An 18,948-nucleotide genomic window follows, 5' to 3' on the forward strand; every position below is an offset into this window, starting at 1 on the left:
GTCCTCAAAACCTAGAGTGACATGCTTTTTCTATGTCCTTCATCCCAGTTCTGACCCCCTCCCTACCCAAAGTACCCAAACCCCAGAATGATTCATCCCTGTATCTAAATCCCCATATGCACTCCTCCATCCCTAAATCACGGAGTGATGTCCACCCTGCCTCCTCACAGTCCTTGAGGAATCCCCACTCACTCCTTCCCAAACCCTGGAGTGACCCCCTCATCAATGTTGTCAGATGCCAGATTGATGCTCCCTCTGACAGAACCCAAACCCCGGATGATCTGCCTGTCAGTCCCCAAATCCCAAAGTGCACTGCACATCTAATGGTCCCAATTGGTTGTGGTTTGCATGCTGACCTCCAAAACGCAGAGATATTCTTTGGATCCAGGGCCAGCTGGATCTTATTGACTATGAGATCCTTGATTGGGGTTGTTGACCTGGACTAATGAGGGAGCACTGGCTGACAGATATAAATAGGAGCATCAGAAGATCTCCTCAGTTGAGAGACTGGCTTGGAGCTGCCTGGTCAGTACACATGTAAATAAAGGGTGACTTGGTAATGAGATGTTAGCTTCTCTACAGATGTTTCACTTACAACTGTGGATATGATGACACAGTTCGCAGAAGCTATTCCTTAAAGGATGATAACAGCCATGGCAGTCTTAGAAAAGTTAAAGGTTTTAGGGGTTACCAATTACAATGTATTCTGAACAAGGAAGATGAAATATTGACACCATTACCTTTACCTTAGGTTAAAAAAAAACAAAGCTAATTTGTTCATACATGGTAGTTATGTAGTTGACAATGTATAAGGGTGACTTATCTGACAAATAGTTTTGAATTAAGAAGAATCATTTATGTTATACTGAAAAGTATTGTCAAAAGAGCACAAAGAGGAACAAGTATGGTGATAAGATTAGTGGAAGATGATGGTTTTCATGATAGTAAATTGGTGCAGACAGTTCTCAAAATGAACCTCCTATAATTCAATTAGCTAACATGGAAATACTGGAACAGGTAAACATTCAGTTCTCATTTTTAGAGAAAGGACAATAGTAATATCTTGTAAGACTATTGAGAAAGCACAGTCATCTGTGGAGATACACCTGGATGTGCTACATTAGCTAGATGTGATATGGACATGGGAGAGTCAGTTATGTGCATCATAACTAACATCCTTATTGGTTGAGCCCAGAGAAACAAGTTCAGGTGGAAACAGAGATTCAGTATGTGCTGGAAAACCAGTTGATTGAATTTAGTCACAGCAGTTTGAGTTCACTAAACTAGATGGATCAACTAGACTCTGCAGAGATTATAGAAAGGTGAATGTGGTTTGTATCCACTTCCACAGCTCTACTGCCGCATTGCAAGGGTTGTTAGTGCCTCATTCCTTTCTAAGATTAATCTGATGAAGGAGTACTAATAAATGCCAAGAAAATCAAGAGATTAAAAAAATCTGATTTTGTTACACCATATAGATTATACCAATTTCAATTGATGCTGTTTGGGTTTAAAAAAAAACACCTCAATTACATTCCAGAGGCTTGTGAATCTGGTTGTAGTTATGGTTTACAACTGTGTAGTTTATTTAGATGATGCTATAGTATATAGTAAATGAGAAAACATTAGTTTTTAGGAATGCGTAGATTTTACTGGAAATGTTTGTGTAATTTTAGCATGATAGCTGTGCCTTTAACACATTTGTTCGAGAAACAAACAAAGATGTTATGATCAGCAGAATGAGAGGCAATCTTAATTAATGAACAAGTATTGGTTTCTCCTATATTTTCCAGATGTCATGTATCAAATATTTTGTAATGAAATACATTTCTGAATGGTGTTTCGGTGTTTTATGGATGGAGGCATGTAAAGATCTGTCTTTCTTATTTTTCTTCATTTTTAATTTTGGAGTGAAAGGAGATTGTTGAAAGATTGCTGCGTATTTTGAAAGCAGATAAACTGACAATCATTGTAAACATTGTCTATACTGCTGCTGGTTCCAGCAATAGTTAAAGTGTATTTTGCAGACTAACTGTAGCTAGAGGGTTGTGTATAAATGGAGCTTTGGTTGGTAAGTAGATGCTTGGTCTATGCACGAGTAACCAGTTTTCGATGAAAACAACTGCATATCAACAATCATGTGGTAGCTGAACAGTTTAGGGCTATGAAGCGGATAATGAGAAGCCTTCAGTCTGCTACCAGCCCAGGATCACTCTCTGTTTTCCGCTGTAAATGCCATTTTAAGCCTAAAGAAAACCAGCTGAGTTGCAGTCAGCTGTGAACTCTAAGTAAGAAGTCAGAAACTCTTTACATGTGTGAACCAGCCACCTGTGCCTGCTGCAAACCAAGAAGGAAGACTGAGAAGCAGCATTCTGATCTGCACAAGAATCATATCAGCAGATCCCTGGGAACAGAGATCGCTGAACTGCTTTCCCAGTTTTCCCTTAAACCATAACATCATAGTTTCTTTATCTTTGCATGTACATGTGCGTGAGAGATAGAGGAGGGTGGTTTATAAACAATTGGAGTTTTACTTTGTAGAGCTATATGCCATTGGTTCATAATTGTTTACATGAAGCTTTGAGTCTACCTTTTTCTAACAAATAGTCATTCATGTTACGTACAGAAATCTGGTCTGTACTTTCTATGTCTGAAAATCTATAAATTGGGAAATTCTGCCCAATTTTAAAACTATTTCACTCTTGTGACAACTCAGGGAACAGCGGAGCTTTATTTCTAGCACAGTGTGGTGATCTATCTAAGCTAAACATTGGTGCCTTGGAGGACAAGAGTCGAAAAGTGTGGTGCTGGAAAAGCAAAGCCGGTCAGGCAAAATCTGAGGAGCAGAAGAGTCGACTTTTCGAGCATAAGCTCTTCATCAGGAATCCTTGTGTTCGAAATGTCGATTCTCCTGCTCCTCAGATGCTGCCTCACTGTCTGTGCTTTTCCGGCAAGACACTTTTTGACTCTGATCTCCAGCATCTGCAGTCCTTACTTTTGCCTTGCGGGATAAGACCATGGAATTCATGATGGAAACCAAGAAAATGGCATACAGTTTGAATACATTTCGTTTGTCTCTGTCCTCATGATATCAGACACCAAAATCACTCAGAAAGCTGTAGAACATTTAAAACAAGAGGAAAGTAGTAATTTAAAACAATTACTATGACTATGAAAGAATTGCTTGGAAGATTAATGGGACTAAAGGATAATAAGTGTCTTGGACTTGATAGAATACAACCTACTATCTTAAAAATGTAATGGAAAGACATTGGCTGTAACTTTTTCCAATTCCCAGTTTCTGGAAAGATTCCACTGGATTGAAAATGTCAAATGTAACATTTATCTTTAAGAAAAGGTGAAGACAGGAAACAGTTAAACATATAGCAGTTAATCTATACAAAGTTACTGGTATTCATTAGCAAGACAGTGGACAACAATATTTAATGAATCAGTTGCTTGGCAATTCAAAATATGAATGATGCTTCAAACTGAAATATGTTTCTGAAGCTTTTCATTTCACGATCATTAGGGCAAATGCAAGAATGCTTAACTTACACCATTATAATGATTCAAACTAGTGGAGAAAAAGGTCCTGATTGGTTGACACACTGGTAGATAATATGTGAATTATGGGCTCTACTTGAGCAATCCTAGTTCATGAATCCCAAAATAAATTGACTACTTTTGGGTAGGAATTTTCAGTTGGTAAACATTTGATGAATAATCCTGATTGTGAGTCATCACATCACACTAGGAGAAAGTGAGGACTGCAGATGCTGGAGTTCAGAGTGGAAAAGTATGATGCTGAAAAAGCACAGCAGGTCAGAGCAAGCAGTAGGAGTGTTGACATTTTGGGTATAACCCTTACATTCCTGAAGAAGGAAATGTCAGCTCTCCTGCTTCTTGAATACTGCCTGACCTGCTGTGCTTTTTCAGCACCACACTTTTTGACTTAATTCCATGCAAGGGGGAGCAGATGCTTTTTACTTGCTTTTTTGGTTCATAGCTTGTAAGACCTTTCTACAGGATAAAATAAAGCCTAGGATTGGGAGCCCCTAACAAAGGGGACTTCTTTGACGTGACTTTCAGGAGCGTGAAACAATGTGTCTCCTGAAGGTATTTTAAGGAGAAAGGTGTTGAGAGTCCCCGCTCTGTCCTGTCTGTGGCAGCATTGTTCATTCTCTCTGAACACAAGAGCCGGGTTGTTACAATCCATTTGTATAACATCCACAAAATCAAGATGTTCTTTTGTAGTAATAGCTGCTAATTTGACTATCTCTTGAAATTTACTTTCAGGTTGAAGGTAAGTAGGGGAAATATATACAGCTTACAAACTTTGAAAAAAGTATATACTAAGAACTCAATAAATAAAATAGAGATGGAGAATCAAAGGGATGTGGGAGCTCATGGATCAGAAGCAGACTACAACAGTCCCTTTGGAAGACTCAGAACTGGATCTTTCTGGCTTTCTACTCACCCTGACAATGCTTATCAGGACAATCCCCCAGGGAGGAACAGGATGACGACCTTAGTGTGGAGAGTGTCATAGAGTCATAGAGATGTACATGACAGAAACAGACCCTTTGGTCCAACTCATCCATGTTGACCCAATCTAGTCCCACCTGCCAGTACCTGGCCCATATCCCTCCAAACAGCATGGTGGCTCAGTGGTTAGCACTGCAGCCTCACAGCGCCAGGGACCTGGGTTTGATTCCAACCTTGGGTGACTGTGTGGAGTTTGCACATTCACCCCGTGTCTGCGTGGGTTTCCTCCGTGTGCTCCGGTTTCCTCCCACAGTCCAAAGATGTGCAGGTCAGGTGGAGTGGCCATGCTAACTTACCCATAGCATGAGGTGCATTAGTCAGAGGGAAGTGGGTTAACTCTTCAGAGGGTTGGTGTGGACTTATTGGGCTGAAGGGCCTTTTTCCACACTGTAGGGAATCTAAAAAATCGAACCCTTCCTATTCATATACCCATCCAGATGCCTTTTAAATGTTGCAATTGTACCAGCTTCCACTGCTTCCTCTGGCAGCTCATTCCATACACGTACCACCCTCTTGATTGAAAAGGTTGCCCCTCAGGTCTCTTTTATATCACCCTAAACCTATGCCCTCGAGTTCTGGACTCCCCCACCTCAGGGAAAAGACTGCGTATATTTATCTTATTCATGCCCCTCATGATTGTATAAACTTCTATAAGGTCACCCCTCAGACTCCATACTCCAGAGAAAACAGCCCTAGCCTATTCAATCTCTCCCTATAGCTCAAATCCTCCAACCCTGGCAACATCCTTGTAAATCTTTTCTGAACCCTTTCAACTTTCACAACATCTTTCCGATAGGAAGGAGAACAGAATTGCACGCAATATTCCAACAGTGGCCGAACCAATGTCCTGTCCAGCCACAACATGATCTCCCAACTCGTGTACTCAATACTCTGACCAATAACGGAAAGTATACCAAACACCTTCTTCACTGTCCTATCCACCTGAGACTCCACTTTCAAGGAGCTATGAACCTACACTCCAAGGTCTCTTTGTTTAGCAAGACTCCCTAGAACCTTACCATTAAGTGTATAAGTCCTGCTAAGATTTGTTTTCCCAAATGCAACACCTTTCATTTATCTAAATTAAACTCCATCTGCCACTTCTCAGCCCACTGGCCCATCTGATCAAGATCCCATTGTAATCTGAGGTAACGTTCTTCGCTGTCTAATTTTGGTCTCATCAGCAAACTTACTGACTATACCTCTTATACTCACATCCAAATCATTTATATAAATGGCAAAAGTAGTGGACCCAGCACCGATCCTTGTGGCAATCCACTGGTCACAGGTCTCCAGTCTGAAAAACATCCCTCCACCACCACCCTCTGTGAGTGTGCAACAGTTTGCCCACACCGTAGGCATGGAGAAAGTGACGCAGTGAGAAGACTGTAGGAGAATGGACCTGGGGCTGCAAGTAATTCTATGAACTCTCATGTTGCGTTTTAAAATTGTCCATATTAGCTTGTGTAGCATTAAATCAACTACAAGATGTGTTTCTATTGTTGATTAATCTGGCCAAGGTATTTTGCTGTGAGGAGGCAACCTCACCATCTCCGAAGTTAACGAGGTGGAGTGTGGACACCTCCTAGTATCAAATATTATGTACAAAACTGCTCCCCTGAGGCTAACTAACGTGTACACCCCGGTAGTAAAGAGTGAGCGGCTGGCCGTCCCCCTGCAGCAGCACTCACTGCTGCTGGCGACGTCCAGGCTTGTCATTCTGGCCAGAGATGAATGATCTGGAGAGGCTGACAGCAAACCAGGCATCACGTCCAGACTCCTGATGGAAACAATTAAAGTCACCAAGCTGCATAACATCTTCAGCACCCCTGCAGATCGTGTGCAACAGAGATCAGACAGGTCTATCCACACATGGACAAATTTTCTGTTTGTGTCCCACATGTTCTTGGTAATATTTGCCAACATCAAACCAGTGTTCTTCACTGATCACTGCCTCCTGCTGGTGGAATGCCACCTGCAAGACAACCTGCAAGTGGGCTGGCAAGGGAACCGTGGAAGCTGAACGTGAAACTGTTGACCCCATAAAATTTTGAGGAGCTCAAAAGAGATAGCATAGTTGGAGAACTGTGAAGCACCTGGTCACGGCCAGACAGGTCTATCCACTCAAGGACAGATTTCATATTTGCATCCCACACGTCCTTGGTTATATCCACGAATGGCAAGCTAGTGTTCTTTACTGGCCACTGCCTCCCGTCAGTGGACTGACATCTGAAGGATGACCAGCGGGCTGGCACGGGAATGTGGAAGTTGAACGTGAAACTGTTGACCCTGGAAAACATTGAGGAGCTCAAAAGAGATTACAGGTCAGAGAACTGTGAAGCACCTCTGTGAGTCTCCAACAAACTGGTGTGAAACAATTGAAGAGAACATTAAGAGGCTCTTTATCCTCAAAGGTGTTCAGAAGGTAAGAGAGAGGTGGGGAAAACTATCTAACTTCTCCAGCTCCGAAAAAGCATGCAGAACCTACTCCTGCAGACGATGGGTTGATTTCACAGAGGATTTCCATGAAGCGAAGAGCCAACAAACCTCATTTTTTACCTCGGATGCCTCCAAGATAATTTTCTGATCCAAGGTCCACATTGTAGAGTAGGATGACACATGTTCACATTTCTTCTTTCAGAAGGTGCAGAAGAAGAACCCTGTGCTTAGCAGCCTGAGGGAAGAAGATGGCTCGATAAGATCATCTCAGTCTGACATCCTGAGGATTAGCAAATCCTTTTATGCTAGATTGTATTACAAGAAACTCATAGACAGCACAGCCTCCCAATCGTTCCTGTCCTCTTTCATGGAGGTCTTAGATGACAGAATATGGTCGAGGCTGTACCAGCCATAATCTTTGGATGAGCTGACCAAGATGCATGAGTCCTCAAAAATGAATAAAACTCCCAAGTAACGGCTTGATTTCTGCTCTGTGTACGACAGTATGCTCCTGGCAGGTAGCATGGGTGAATCCATGAGGAGAGGTATCATCACCCTAATCTACAAGCAGAAGGGGGAGGGAAGGATATTAAAAATTGGTGACTAATTTCACTACAGAATACAGATTACAAAATCCTATCTAAGGTCGCTGCCAACAGGGTCAGGTCTGCTCTAGGATTGTTGATTCACCCTGACCAAATCTGTATCTCTCAGCAGGTGTGATATACACTAAGTGTTGTTGTGCATTCCACAACTCTGGCTCATTCCTAGAACGTGTGCATTTTCAGGCCCCTGAGCCATCTGCCACTTCATCTGGAGGTCTAAGGTGGACTATTGGCTAAAGGAACACCATGTACAAAACTCTGCATAAGAAAGGGGTGAAGAACATATCCAGCGGAGGCCTCATTTTGATGGACACCACTGTGTGCAGCTGCATCAAGCTGTGTGTAGACCTTCGGTATGCAAACACTGGAGATAGGAAAAACCTCAGTAAGCAAACACCAAGTGTTTGTATACTGAGGTTTTTCCTATCTCCAGTGTTGTGAAGGATGGGACTGGTCTCATTGCTGCGGAATGCTTCAAGTGTGTGGACCGTTCTGTATCACCTGTCCTTTGTGGAGTAATTTGCAAAGAAAACACCTTCAACCACAAATCCATCAGTGTCCTCGAGACCCTACAGGAAAAGGGGAGGGTGGATTCCGTCGGATTTGGCCTGAGCACACTGTCAATGTCATTTGGCAGAATGCCTCATCAGCAAAACTATCCAACAGGTATCAAGACATAATGTAGCTGGTCGTGAGAAGGGCACTGCCCACCAGTTCCTTCATGTATACCTAGTGCGTTACCTCACACTGCCCTACAAGGTGTCACATGTATCCTGCTGGAATTCGCCCTTGCAAAGAAGATCTAGAGAGAGATGCAATGGTTCTTGTCGAGATTTGTTCTGGGCAGCTTTGTGGTGTGAGACTTGTTCTATACGGACTGTTCCCTATGACGCACACTAAGAGAAATGTCGACTGCACCTGGCAGACCATCAACTCATTGAAAGATGCTCTTTGGTCTGCCCAAAATGTGTTGGTCTTTCAGAGGAAGTTGTAGACCTTGACTGAGTTTTGTAGATTGACACATTCCAATATCCTGGACTATGTGCTGAGGGACCCACTAAAACTTGGGGGAGCTGCCGCCAAGGAGTGGTGGAGAAAGACCATCATCAGCGGTCTTTTAGCCAAAGTGCAATGGGGGTCTGTTCAGTTATCAGATCTTCCTCGTGCCTCCAATTTAAATCATATGTTCAAGTCACAAATACTTTGGGCTTTGGGAACTGTTAAGAGAGTGAAATTCCAATGTTCGTTTGTTCTCCATATACTAAGACTGTACAAAACCAAACTGCTTTAGTGACTATATATGACTTTTATGAATAAAGTATATTTGTGAAATAAAATAAAGATAGTTACATAGATGCTATGTTTCAGGAAGTAGTCACACACCTGAGATTAACTACCTCGAATTCGGTCAGTGATCAGGGACAGGAGGGTGTGACTACGAATGATGCAGGTAGAGGGATTCAGAGGCTGAAGGAGCCTCAGGCCTTGAACTTGTATAACAGATTTGAGATGCTTGTACCCTTTGTGGATGAAAGTGGGGGCTGTGGAGAGGGTGAGCAAACTGACCATTGTACTGTGTACATTTTGGGGAGTGGGGCATGGGGAGAAAAGAGAAATGTTGTTGTAATTGGGGTGTATAGTCGGGGAATCAACACCAATCTCTGTAGCTAGGATCAAGAATCCCAAAGGATGTGTTGCCTGCCAGGTGCCCAGGTTCAGAGTATCTCATCCAGGCTGCAGAAGAACTTAGAGTAAGAGGAGAAAGATCCAATTGTTGTGGTCCACATAGGTACCAACAAGATTACAGAAGTAAACCTGTGGCTCGTGGGAGTATCTTGTTTGAATTCATGGGGCATTGGAACTTATACTGGGGAAGGAGGGAGCTATCCCAATGGGATGGGCTCTATCTGAATCAGGATAGGAGCAGAGTCCTGGTATGGCACAAGTTCAAGTGAGGAAATTTCAGCAGAGTTTATTCAAGTTTTCAGAACAAATAAGAGAGAACAGAAAGTATCGAAAATCTAACTTCAGGCACAATAGATAAGGAAGCGACTATGAGAAAGGGGGCCAGTCAACACAGGACTGAGAATATTGTACTTAAATGCATGCTGTATACTGAACAAGGTGAATGAGCTTGTAGCGCAGATTGTTATTGGCAGGTACGGTATTATAAGTATCACATAGACGTGGCTGTAAGGGTTTCAGTGCTGAGAACTAAATACCCAAGGATAACTGACATACCAAAAGGATACGATTGGAATGGTGCTGAAAAAGCACAGCAGGTCAGGTAGCATCCGAGGAGCAGGAGAATCGATGTTTTGGGTAGGTCGATTTTCCTGCTCCTCGGATGCTGCCTGACCTGCTGTGCTTTTCAAATACCACTCTAATCTTGTCTCTGATCTCCAGCATCTACAGTCCTCACTTTTATCATGTCAAAAGGACAGGCAGATGCCTTTTCAATAAAAAATGAAAAGTCAATAGTATGCAGTGATATATCATTGAAGATGTAGAATCTCTGTACAGGTCGTGTTTAAGGAACTGCAAAGGGAAAAAGACCCTGATAAGATTTATGTACTGGTCTCCTAGCAGTAGTCAAGATGTGGGGAAGAAAATAAATCAGGAGATAGAAAAGGCATGAAAGAAAGGTACCAACACAATAATCATTGAGAACTATAATATGCAGGTGACTGGGAAATCAGGTTGGTAATGGATCTAAAAAAAGGGAATTAATGGAATATCTGTGAGACTTTTGTTTTGGAGCAGTGTGGTAGAACCCACTAGGGAACACACAATTCTGGATTTGGGTGATGTGTAATGAGACAGATTTGATTAGGGAGCTTAAGATGAAGGAATCCCGACGGAGCAGTGATCATAATATGATAGAATTCAACTGCAGTTTGAAAGGAAGTAACTGAATTCAGATGTAACGGTATTATAATCGAGTAAGGTAAATACAAAGGTATGAGGAAGGAGTTGCCGGGGTTGATTGGAAGGGGAGCCTAGCAGGAAGATGGTGGAGCAGAGAGTAGGATTTTCTAGGGGTAATTTGGGAGGTGCAGCGGAAATGCCAAGGAAGAAGCAGTGTACTAGGGGGAGATGACTGGTAAGGGAAGTCATGGACAGCATAAAAGCAAAAGAATAAGCATAAAAACTTGTGAAGATTAGTGGAAAGCCCAAAATATTGGGGAGTATTTAAAAACTGGCAGAGGACAACTAAGAAAAGCAATAAGGGGATGAAGATGAAATATAAGGATGAAGATGAAATATATGAAAGAACAGTTTTTTTTAGATATCTAAAATTTAAGAGAGAGGCAAGAGTGGACATTGGATAGATGAAAAATGAAGGTGAAGAAGTAGGAATTGGGAACAAAAAAAATGATGGAGGAACTGGATCACTTTGCATCAGTTTTCATAGTGGAAGACACCAGTAGCATACCAGAACTTTGACAGAGTCAGGGGCCAGAGATAGTGGCCATCACTAAGGAAAAGGTGCTGGGGAACCTGAAAAGTGCATAAATTACCTGAATTGGATGCTGGGTTGTAGCAATCTATTTGTGCAGCCCCAGTGTCCCAGTAGCATATGTCCTGACCTTCGTAGGAAAGCACAGGCAGCATTGAAGTTGTGGACCCCTTTGGAATCTGGACAATCAAGCGGCAGGTCAAAGTGACCCTGCAAGTGGATGCCAGTGGGAACATCCTCCATCCGCCTTCCAGTTTTGTAATCTGAGGGAGCCGAAGTTACCTAACATATGTGAGGCAGCCTAGAGTATGCCAAACCCACGGGAGGGCAGGGCACATGGCAACAGGTTGCAAAGTGACCCTCAGTAGGGACTGCAACAGGAGAGCCATCTAACTAAGGACTGCAAGGAGTCCAAGAGCTGCAACCTGTGAGAGGAAGCAGGCCACCCGTGTAAGGCCTGTCCTACTCTCTTATGCTCAGATGGCAGGAAGTGGCAATGTGAGTCATGAACCACCAAAGATTAGAAAAGTGCCACCTCCCAGAAAAAAAACTGAAATGAGGGGCACCCAGAAGGAAGTTCAGGCTGGAAATTAAGAAAAGTTAGCCAGCATGGAGGCACAGCAACCAATCCAACCTCCACCTGAACAGATGGAGTCAATGGAGGAGGAGGAAAACAGGAAGGTGGGACAATGGAACGGTGAGAAACAATCATAAAAAAAAGCACATCAGGCCACCAACGCCACACAGCAAAATGGAAAGAGGCTGCTGCATGACAGCTACACCAGCAGTTAGTCTGATGACGAAGACATGCAGAGTGATGTCATCAACAAATAAAGAGGCAGACCACCATGGTGGGGAAGAGAGGAGTAAACACCCCCCACCACCACCCCCAACAACACCACCCCCCCAAACTGGAAGCACTGGATTCCCTCTGTGGCCTGGTGAAGCTGAACCTCCAGCCACTGAGAGACACTGCACCACATCTCCAGGCAACTGCGAGCCATGATGCTCTGACAGCCCTCTGTCAGCCTCAGAATTGGGCCCTACTTCTTCAGGACTATCTCCACCTTCTTGCTTGCTGCGTTCTTCCAGCCTCCTGTCTGTCTACTTTGGATTCCTGCATCTGCAGATTTTTTTTGTCTCAGAACTGGACTCCGCTGGCTTCAATCCCACTCTGAAGACACTGGAACAGGGCAGTCTCTCCAGGGAGCAACAGGACAGCTACCTCAGTGTGGAGAGTGTCCAACAGTTTGTCCACATGACATGGAAGGCAGGGATTCTCCCAGTAACAGTACTGTGGACGAATGGACATTGGGTAATTCTATAAACATTTAAAATTGGTGTTAAAATTGCCAGTATTAATATGTGTAGCATCAGAACTACTATGTGATGTGTTTCCATGATGGCTTCCCTGGCCAACATCAAAGTATACCTGCTATTTCTGTAGGAGATACCAGATCTCAGCAGCTCCGGGAGAAAGTGACGACTGCTGATGCTGGAGATCAGAGTGGAACAATGTGATGCTGGAAAAGCACAGCCAATTGGGCAGCATTGGAGGGGTGGGGTTCAAGGGCGGAGATGTGGGAAGTGAAGGAGGTGCACTCGAGGGCATCGTCGACCACAGGGGAGATGAAATTGCGGTTTTTAAAGAAGGAGGCCATCTGGGATGTTCTCTGGTGGAACTGGTCCTCCCGGGAGCAGATGTGGCAGAGGCGGAGGAGTTAGTAATAAGGGATAGCATTTTTACAGGAGGCAGGAAGGAAGGAGGTGTAGTCCAGGTAGCTGTGGGAGTTAGTGGGTTTGTAGTGAATATCCATGTTGAGTCGGTCACCAGGAATGAAGATGGAGAGGTTCAGGAAGGAGACCTGTAGAGGGGTTGAGACTTTCACATATCTCCTTATGAAGTGTGCCTTTGCAAAGCAAGTCTGGAGGAAGATTCAATGGTTTCTGTTGAGGTTTGTCCCAAGCAGCATCGTGATCTCTTGTTTGACAGTATGTTCCCCAGGACGCATACTGAGACAAACATCAACTGCACCTGGAGGATTATTTACTCGGTGAAAGGCATTCTTTAGCCTGCCCAACCTTTGTTGGTCTTCTAGAACAAGGAATTGACCCTGACCGAGTGTCGCAGGCTGGCACATTCTAAGGTTCAGAGATACATGCTGACGAACACACTAAAGCCCAGGGCAGCTGGTGCCAAGGTACAGTGGGGAAAGACCACCATCTGATGTCTTTCTGTTAAAGGTACATGGGGTCTGTTCAATTATTGGACACTACTAGCGGCTCAATTATATATAAATATTAGTTCTGTCTAAGAGGAGGTCTTTGGTTTTTTTGGGATAGTCGAAGTCTAACAGTTTGTTTGCGTGATATGCAACTGTGCAGAACCAAACTGTGTTTATATACACACACAAAGATTTCAATAAAGTATATTTTGAAATTAAAATACTTCTGGGAGTGGAATTCACAGTTAGTGCAAGGTCTCGCGGAAGAACTTGCTGTTAAGTAATAGTCAGCACCAAACATTGGATTATTGAGGTGTTTCCATTCCTCCTCCCCCTAACCAAAGAAAAAGGGAGATGCAAGGAGACAGAACATCATGACAGGAAGGTTGGCAGTGAGAGTTCCAGCCGGTAATGGAGCATGAGTCTAAACTGTTTCTGGAAACCATTGCTGGTGAGTAACAGCTGAGTTTTTGAGGAAATTATTGCAGCAGAGAGCATCAGAAGCTTCAATTTAGTATTAAAAGTACTTGACATTGTAAGGATTAATTAAGTTAAACGGGATGTCCAAATTGCCTGATCCTCTTGCTCAATATGGGAAGCCAGGCACATTTCTTGCTTGTGTGCAAGACGTGTCTCCAGCTGCAGATCCTAGAAGACCAAGTTTCAGAGTGGGAGCGCTGTGGAGTATTCATGAGGCATAGAGTGTCATGGATAGTGCATATGGACAGAAGGTAGCATATATAGACACTGTGGCAGACTCCAGGGCAGGAAGAGAATGGGTGACTACCAGGCATAGCAGGAGGGCTAAGCAGGCAGTGCAGGAATCTCCTGCAGCTATTCTCCTACAAAGCAGATGTACTCCTCTGGACACTGTTGAGGTGAATGGGCTCTCGGGGGATAACAGCAGCAGCCAAATTCATGGCACTGTGGTTGGCTCTGCTGCAGTGAGAAGAAAAGATAGGCATAGAAATGCTACTGTTATAGGGGATTCAACAGTAAGGGGAATGGATACCTGTTTCTGTGACTGCAAACAGAGTCCAGGATGATGTGTTGCCTCCCTGGTGCAAGGGTCCTGGATATCTCAGAGTGGTCGCAGGACATTCTTGTGGGGGGGGGGGAGTCAGTTGTTGTACATTTCGGTACTAATAACTGAGGTTAAAAAGAAAAGGATGAAGTCCTAAAAGCAGAATATAGATAACTAGGAAGAAAGTTGAAATGTAGGACCTCAAAGGTCTCAGGATTACTACCAGTGCCACAAGCTAGTCAGAGTAGAAACAGCAGGATATATAGGGTGAACAAGTGGCTGAAAAACTGGTGTGGCAGGAGGGTTTCAGATTTGTGGGGCATTGGGACCAGTTCTGGGGGAGATGGGACCTGTATAAACTGGATGGATTACATATGAACAGGACTCAGACCTGGATGTCCCTTGGTGGGGTTGGGGGGCATACTTGGTAGAGTGGTTAAGGAGGGTTTAAACTTATGTGGCAGGGGGATGGGAACCAGAGTAGTAGGCTAGCAGATGCAGAAGATTACAGAGATTGGCTGAAAGAGAGACAGGAATGGCAGCTGAATGTCCCAGGTTTTAGCTGTTTCAGGTGTGATCGAAAAGGGAGATAAAAGGGGTGGGGGTATTATATTATTGGTAAAGGAGTATTTCACAGCTGTATTGAGGTAGGACACATCAAAGGACTCGTGCAGTGAGGTAATACAGGTAGAATTCAGGAATAGGAATGGTGACATCATATACTAGAGGTATACTATAGGCCTACCAACAGCCAGTGGGAGATAGAGAAGAGAATATGTTGGCAGATTTTGAAAGAATATAAAAACAGCGGGGTTGTGTGGTGGGTGATTTTAACTTCCCATATATTGACTGGGACTCGCTACATGCTCAGGGCTTGGATGGGGCAGAATTTGTAAGGACCATTCAGGAGGGATTCTTGACATAATATGCCAACAGTCCAACGAGGTTTAATTGGATCTGGTTTTGGGAAATTTTGATTGGAGGCAGCGGTTTGGAGATTAACCTACATCAGATATGTTGGAGTATTTCAAACGACAGTTGATATGAGTTTAGGAGTGGCATGTTCCTACAAGAATGAAGGAATAAGTATGACAAGTTATGTGAACCTTGGATGACCAATGAAGAAAAAGGAAGCGTACGTTAGGTCTAGTATGATAGGAGGTGAAGAAGTCCTCGAAGTATACAAGGAAAGTAGGAAAGAACTTAAACAAGGAATTAGAAAGGCGAAAAGGGGTCACAAAAAGTCATTAGTCAACAGGATTAAGGAAAATCCCAAGGTTTTTATACATACAGTATATAAAAAGCAAGAGGATAGCTAAGGAAAGGGTTGGCCCATTCAAGGACAAAGGAGGGAATCTATGTATGGAGCCAGAAGAGGTAGGTGAGGTCCTAAATGAATACTTTGTATTGATATTCACCAAAGAGAAGGAATTGGTGCAAGATGATCTCACAGAACAGAGTGTCAAGTTTCTAAGCCAAGTTGCTATTAAAAAGGAATGGGTGTTGTGTGTCTTAAAAGATATTAAGGTAGATAAGTCCCTGGATCCTGATGGGATCTATCCCAGAATATTGAGAGAAGCAAGAGAACAAATTGCTGGAGCTTTGACATCTTTGTATTCTCTGTGGCCACGGGTAAGGTCTTAGGAGACTTGAAAATAGCCAAGATTGTCCCACGGTGTAAGAAGGGTAACAAGGATAATCCTGAAACTTACATGCCTGTGAATCTCACATTAGTAATAGGGAATTTATTGGAAAAGATTCTCATGGACAAGATCCAGATGCATTTAGAAGCAAATGGACTTACTAGCCATAGATAGCATGGTAATTTGCAAGGAAGGTCATGCCTCACTAAGATGATAAAGTTTTTTATGGAGGTGACAAAGATGATCGATGAGGGAAAAGCGCTGACGTTTGTCCGCATGGAATTCAGTAAAGTCTTTGACAAGGTCCCTATATGACAGACTGGTACCAAAGGTGAAGTCACATGGTATCGGGGTGAGCTGGCAAGATGGATATAGTCATAGGAGATGGAGCAGTGGAGGGCTGTGTCTAGTGATGGTCCACAGGGATCAGTGTTCATGATCTATATAAATGATTTGGAAGAAAATGTAGCTGGTTTAATTAGTAAATTTGCAGATGATACGAAGATTGGTGGAGTTATAGATAGTGAGGAGGATTGTCAAAGGGTACAGCAGCATATAAATCAAAGAATCCCTACAGTGTGGAAACAGGCCATTTGGCCCAACAAATCCATACTGATCCTCTGATGAGTAACCCACCTAGACCCATTCCCCTACATTTACCCTTGACTAATGCACCTAACCACACATCCCTGAACACTGTGGGTAATGGCCAATTCATCTAACTTTCATATCTTCGGATTGTGGGAGGAAACTGGAGCTCCTGGAGGAAACCCACGCAGACATGCGAAGAATGTACAAACCACACACAGGCAGTCGCCCAAGTTTGGAATTAAACCTGGGTCCCTAGTACTATGAGGCAGCAGCACTAACCACTGAGCCATTATGTCACCCAGATATGCGCGGAAAAATGGCAGATGAAATTTAAGCTGAATAGATATGAGGTCTTGCATTTTGGAAGGTCAAGTACAAGTACAAGTATAATGAATGGCAGAACCCTTAGGAGTATTGACATGCAGAGGGATCTGGGTGTGCAGGTCCACAAATCACTGAAGCTGGCAGCGCAGGTAGATAATGACATGTTTGCCTTTATTGGAAGGAGCATTGAGTATATAAGGATAGATAAGTTATGCTGCAGCTTTATTGAACTTTAATTAGGCCGCACCTGGAATATTGCACACAGGTCTGGTCACCACATTAACAGAAGGATCTGGATGCTTTGGAGAGGGTACAGAAAAGGTTTACAAGGAAGATACCCGATAGCAGGATTTTAGTTATAGAGTAGAAAGTAATAGGCTTTTTTCCCAGGGTGGAGGGGTCAAATTGTGGGGTACACAGGTTTAAGTTGTGAGCAGGGAAGTTTAAAAGAGATGTGCAATGCAAGTTTGTCACACAAAAGGTGATGAGTGGCTGGAATGCATGGCTAGAGGAGATGGTGGAAGCAGATACAATAACAGCATTCCAAGAAACACCTAGACAAGTACACGAATAGGAAGACAACAGAGGGATATAGATCCTATAAGTGAATGCGGTTTTAGTATGAAAGGGCAAAGTGTGGCAGTGTAGGCTTGAACGCTTGAAGGACCTGTTCCTGTGCTGTATTGATCTTTGTTCTCTTTGTTCTTTATACTGCTAAGACTAAATTAGATTGTCTTGCTTAATAAGAGATTATCAAATGTTATTGTCTCTAGGTGAAATGTAGAACTCAAAATACAACTTGAACAACCATTAAATTATTGAGTGGTGGAGCAGATACAATCCTGAATGGCTTACTCCTCCTCCTACTTAATATGTTTGTACATTTGTTTAAAATGATCTTTACAATACCTTGTGCTTTTCACTACCGGCAGCAAAATTGAGAAATGTTCCACTTCACAATAATTCAGAAGTTCATGCAAACAAACTTTGCATTCCAAATTTAAAGTCGTAGAAGTTTATTCACATATGACAGAAATATTGCTGGAATTTTTTTTTTATTTTTTCAACAACATACATATTAAAATAAATGGATGTAGAAACAAATTTTTTAACTTCTTTCTGAATTTACGCTGAGTTACTGCATAAATAAATGTGTTTGTACAGCAGCTCAATAGCTGAAACATATTTGCACTTTCCAGGAAGATAAATTTTGGATCATTGAAGTCTTTAAATTTATAATCCTTTATAAATCGTTCAAAAAAGAAATATGCAACATAACTCATCCATAATAGGATAAAACTGCCTGAGATGGTGAAGAGTAAAATGATGGACTTCCTCCGACTCTCCAATTCTGGGTCACTCCGATTCTCCCTATTACCATGAACGTGAAGCCTCGTGCGGATTCCACTGGCTGCCACAATGCTTCTAACCGTCAAAACATTGAGGAAAATAATCAGAAAGAATGGGAGGCAAGGAGTTACAATCCGGTCAATCCAATGAAATGCTGCCCATGTTAATGAAGTATAACGCATTTCCTTCAGCTTGCAGTACCATGGCATATTATTAATGATGTATATGGGCTCGTGCATAAAATACCAAGGAATATTAATTAAACAGCCCAGTACACAAACAATTCCAACAACTATGCCTGCCACTTTCTCAGTACAGTATTTCCTTTTGAGCTTCTGGCAACAAATGGCCACAAATCGATCAAAGGTGAAAGCAACAGTTAAATAAACAGAAGTGTCTCTGGATGCATAAATTAATGCAATGCTCAGACTGCACACAGGAGTAATTGACAGGAAACTTCCTGGGAAATAAATAGCAGGAATGCGGTTCAGCAGCACGGCTGTGGTAATAACCAGGAGATCTGTCACTGCCATAGAGACCAGGTATCGAGTGATACAACCAGAGAGACCACATTTTCTTTGAGATAGAATTACAATTGCCACTAAATTAACTGCACAGAAGGGGCAGAGAGGGAAAGAAAGAATGAGAGAACAAGGTTATAGATCATAGTCTCAGCAAAATTAAACTTTATGAGCCAGGCCCCACAAACACCATGGTAAAAGAAACATCTTTTCTTGCA

This window comes from Chiloscyllium punctatum, chromosome 38 (assembly GCF_047496795.1).
Source record: "Chiloscyllium punctatum isolate Juve2018m chromosome 38, sChiPun1.3, whole genome shotgun sequence".
NCBI classification, from domain to species: Eukaryota; Metazoa; Chordata; class Chondrichthyes; order Orectolobiformes; family Hemiscylliidae; genus Chiloscyllium; species Chiloscyllium punctatum.